Source organism: Nicotiana tabacum, chromosome 2 (assembly GCF_000715075.1).
Source record: "Nicotiana tabacum cultivar K326 chromosome 2, ASM71507v2, whole genome shotgun sequence".
In the NCBI taxonomy this organism is placed as follows: domain Eukaryota; kingdom Viridiplantae; phylum Streptophyta; class Magnoliopsida; order Solanales; family Solanaceae; genus Nicotiana; species Nicotiana tabacum.
In genome coordinates this window covers 44,079,112-44,084,364 of record NC_134081.1, presented here as the reverse complement: position 1 = coordinate 44,084,364, position 5,253 = coordinate 44,079,112, and the positions used below count along the sequence as shown (strand labels likewise).

The 5,253-nt window shown below is 39.9% G+C and overlaps 1 non-coding gene across 1 annotated transcript; it reads left to right on the top strand.

Moving 5' to 3' along the window:
* The first annotated feature begins 93 nt into the window (after positions 1-93).
* Positions 94-200, top strand: LOC142174114 (small nucleolar RNA R71). Its single transcript, XR_012703447.1, has one exon. It is a non-coding gene; the product is annotated as a small nucleolar RNA R71 (small nucleolar RNA).
* Positions 201-5,253: the final 5,053 nt, after the last annotated feature.

The window sequence follows — 5,253 nt, the reverse complement described above, 5'->3', positions numbered from 1 at the left end:
AACAACACTTGACCTCCCACTGTAGCGCCCACCATAATATTTGTCTCTAGATGGAGTCCTTCTATGAAGGTGTGAGCTAACACTTCATTTATCTGGTTGTGATGAGGACAATCTCTAAGCAGCCCCTTGAATCCCTCCCAAGCTGAATATAGAGACTCTCCCGATTTATGTTTGAAGGCGACTATCTTACTTCTGATCTTTGTAGTTTTTCCTGAAGGAAATAACCGTGCCAAAACTTTCCTTGCCAGATCATTCCATGATGTAATAGAATTAGCTGGTTCCGCCTTCAACCACCGCTTTGCTTCGCTTAACAGGGAAAATGGAACAGTGTGAGCCTCACATAGTCTGGAGTGACTCTGTTAGTAATATAAGTATAACTAATCTCCAAGAAGTTCAGGATGTGTTGTTGTGGATCCTCGTGTGGAAGACATATAAACTGCCCATTCGCATGTAGTAACTGGATCATGCTCTGTTTTAGCTCAATTCCCCAGTGATTCTGGGCTTCACAATGCTGGAGGTGACATTAGCAATGCTGGGCATCGCCACCTCCTGAACAACCATATGTTACTCTTCTGCCATGTTCACAGGTAATTGAACAAGTGCCTGAAGATTATCTGTGTCCTTTGCTTCCCTCAACCTCCTATGAAATGTTCTCTCAGGTTCAGGGTCAAATCCTTGAAGTCTATCCTGGCTTCTGACCCTTCGCATTCAATCAAAGTTCCTCAGAGCAGAGCAACCAATAAGAATCGAGTGTCAAACCCACAGAGACTTTTGTTAACTACCCACTAGTTTCACCAAAATTATTATTTAGCCGAGTCAATCTAGTTCAAAAGTCTGATTATACTAAGCAATAATTCTAACAAGTAACTAATTAATCAAGCAGCAAAATAGTTATTGTGTATTCAGTAGAGACGGATTTTCCAGGGTTGTGATGGATTCACCAATACTATTGTATTCTAATTAACACATAGTTTTTGAATAATAGAATGATTGTTCTTATAGTATTCCCCCGAATTACTACTCGCCTATTCAAAATAGATCAATGCATATATTCCTATGAAATTAATCTTTTAAGAATGCATTAAGATTAGGATATTTAATTAAGCATGGTAACTAGGTATATTCCTATCTTAACCACAAATCCGCCTCCACTTAGAGTTAAGATCATGCCCTCTTCAACTCTTCTCTAATCTTGATGTAGCTTTCCCAAGCATAGCATATATAGTAAATAGAACCTAACCGTTGGCCAGACAATTGAGCAATTAATCACAGAATTGAAGAAACAACCATATATTAGCAAATTATAATCAAGGTTAAGTCAACGTCAAACAACAACATTCATGGCTAAATCACAACCCCAGAACTATGGGTTTTAGCCACTCATGATAAAATCAAAACAAATTTCACAAGTGTTGAATAATTGAGAATACTAAGAAAAGATGAAGAAAACTAAGATATCCTTGCTCTCGGATGTCTCTCGTGTGTATTCTCCCCTCAAAGTGGCGTCTTCCCCCACAAAATAGGCTTAGTCTTGCTTTTATACGAGTTGGGTGGTCTTGGGCTGAAATAACCTTATCCCGGACGAACTAGGAGAACTTTTCTATCACCAGCACCCAGGGTAGCGTGGGTGCTAGCCCTGTCGCTTGGATTTTTTAGCATTCTACCTTCTGCGCCACAGGTATTACCCAGCGCTAGCCCGGGCGCTACTCTGTGGCGTTTTTCCCATTTCACTGCTTTTTGCCTCCCATCTCGCACCTTTGTCCCATATGTCTTCGGATGATTCCTACACATAAATATACCATAAATTAACACAAATCATTACATTTCATATCCGAAATCTATGAAACATGAGTAAAATGCGAGGCGATATACACATAAATATACATACTTTAAGCTAAATATCAATGGTACTGGTGCCCCTCCGCCTGATCCGGTAGCACGTGTCCTCACCATCTGTGAGAGAATAGAGGAGTCAAGTTTAATTTTCGGAAATAACATATCCGTACGACAAGAATACAAGAAAGTGAAGTTTCCTAACAGTTCGAAGATAAGTACAAACGTCTCCATACCGATCCGCAAGCCTTTACTAAACTTGCACATGACTCGTAATACCTATGAACCTAAGGCTCTGATACCAACTTGTCACGACCCAAAATCTCAACCAGTCGTGATGGTGCCTAACACACTTGCTAGGCAAGCCGAAACATAACAATAAAGAACCAGAACAACGTAAATCACAGAAATATCATAATTTTGAAACCTCAATGTAACAAAATACTGCCAAATACAAGGTAAATCCCCCAGAAAATGATAAATACAAAGTCATGAGCTCTACATCAGAATACAAGTCTGAAATCTAAATAGTAATACTGTCTAAACTGAAATAATAGTACATAAGAAAAGACAAGTCAAAATTGCAACCAAGATAGCAGCTCTACGTCGCCTCTCAAAGCTGGGTCCAATATGTAAATCTACCGTTGATAACTGGTCCCCACACTTGGATATGCACAATTAAGTGTAGAGTGCAGTATGAGTACAACTGCCCCAATGTACTCCATAAGTATCGTAACTAACCTCGGCGAGGTAAAACAAGCGAGGACTATAAATGATACTAGCTATAACCTGTACAATTTCATCATTTTTAACAAGTACAAAACAGTAATGAAATCAAGTCATAAAGCACGTGAAGAAGCATATGTGTGTGAATGTGTACAGTTACTCAAATACCCTGCTCAGTCAATGTTCAACATATAGAGATGATATGTAGATAGGTCAGATAATAATCCATGGAAATTTGCAAGTAGACATGAAATGCAATTCCAAACAGCACTGGCCATACTTTCCTCAATATCCGCGTGTACACCATCAAGAGAGAAACATGAGAGGGTGACCTTGGCTAGATGGATCTGTATCCACATGCTGCATGGAAAACTCACGTGCTGCATGGACAACTCATGTGCTAATAATATAAACTACATGGACCACTCACGTGCTGTACCGACAACTGACGTGCTAATAATATCAACCGCACGGACAAATCACATGCCAACAATCACAATTCGCCCATCATGGTCACATGCTACCAGTCCAGCTCATAACACAGAGAAAGCAAATATACGAGAATACATGTACATGGTCAATGATTACCAATTTCATAGTCCTAGACTGGAATATCCATCATGCTATAGTGTAGACATGTGAAATGTGTACTATCAAAACTAAAACATATAATTTCATCATGGAATAATAGTTTATTAGTTCAAACCGGGAAAATAACCTCAATGAAACCTCAACGTGGTATAAATAGCTCAAACAGGGGTACACATAGGAGAACCATCTCAGTTGAAGCTTAACAATCAATTAAAGGCATGAAATATCCTAAATATTACCGCGAGCATGTAAATAGTACTTTGGTGTATGCATATGGGCTCATCCCTACACATATGCGCCATTCATAGCATGTAGATATCACAAATAATTCCGGCAACTAGTGCCTCAACTGGTTTAGATAAGATACTTACCTCAAGCAAACTAAATCATTCCGCTAACAAGCCCTTCCTGTGTGTATCAACCTCCGAAAGGCTCGAATCTAGCAAAAATAACGTAATACTATCAATACAAGATATATGAAGTGATTCCAAAAGATAAAGCAAAGATCTTTAACTCAAGTCAAAAAGTCAACCTCGGGCCCACACCTCGAAACACGAAAAAATTCAAATATTTCAGACACCCATTCAATTATGAGTCCAACCATACCAAAACCATCAAATACCAACCACAAATTGCCCTCAAATCCTCAAATTTCACTCTCCAATAACATAGTCCAAAAACCGCCCAAATTCTAACTTAGATTCATGAAATTAGGTGTAATGATCAATAGGTATTCGATATTTATAGACAAAAGTGACTAAAAGTCACTTACCTCTTCAATCTAGGTGGAAACCTCTCAAAAAGTTGCCCTAGTCCGAACTTCAAAATCCCAAAAATGAGAAAAATAACTAAACCCTTTGATTTTAAACACTGCCCAGCGATCTCACTTCTGCGGACAAAATCAGCGCACCTGCGCTTTCGCTTTTGTAGAAAAAGCTTCAGTTTTGCATAGTCCACTCAAAATCTGACCTGCTGCTTCTGTAGCCCAAGTCCCGCTTCTGTGGGTCTGCTTATGCGGAAGATCATCCGCACCTGCGAATGCACTTCTCCGCTCCTACGTCTGCTTCGGTGGACTCTCAATCCCAGTTCATCCTCCGCTTCTGCGGAAACCAGTACGCATTTGTGGGCTTGTAGATGTGGCATATTCCTCGCACCTGCAGCCCACCTGTAGCCCAACCAAACACACACCTACGACTTTAAAGACCGCTTCTACGGCCAAAACCACGCAGGTGCAGTTAAACCAGACCTGAAGCTCCAGAAACTCCTTAAGTCCAAATCTTCATCCAATTTCAACCGAATCTCACCCGAGGCCCTCGACACTCTGTATAAACATACCAACAAGTCCTAAAACATAATACGAACTCACTTGAAGCCTCAAATCACATCAAACAATATCAAAATCATGAATCGCACCCCAATTCAAGCCTAATAAAAAATGAACTTCCAACTTCTAAAACAAATGCCGAATCAAACCAAACCAACTCTGATTGGCCTAAATCCTAACACACAAGTAATAAATGACACAACGGACCTATTCTAACTTCCGGAACCAAAATCCGAACCCGATACCTACAAAGCCAACTCTCAGTCAAACCTCTCAACCTTCTAAACCTTAAATTTTCCAATTTTTGCCAAAATGCACCAAATCAACCTACAGACCTCCAAATCCAAATCCAGACACACGCCTAAGTCCAAAATCACCATAAGAATCTATTAGAACTATCAAAACTCTATTCTAGAGCCGTTTACACAAAAGTCAACATCCGATCAACTCTTTCAACTTAAGCTTCCAACCTTGGAACTAAGTGTCCCAATTTACTCCGAATCATCATCAGAACCAAAAAAACCACCCTAGAAAGTCATGTAACCAGAAGTGAACATAGAATAAGCAATAAACAGGGGAAATGAGCTACAATACACAAAACGATCGGCTGGGTCATTACATCTGTGTACTGAAGGTTCAGTTCAGAAACCTACTACTACTCCTTCTTATGGGAATAGATGTGAAAGATATAGAAACACCCAAACCACAGTTACGGGTGGAGTTAATCAAGCTAGTGATTCAAGGGCCACAACACGAGCTTATGCTATGAGACAGAGGGA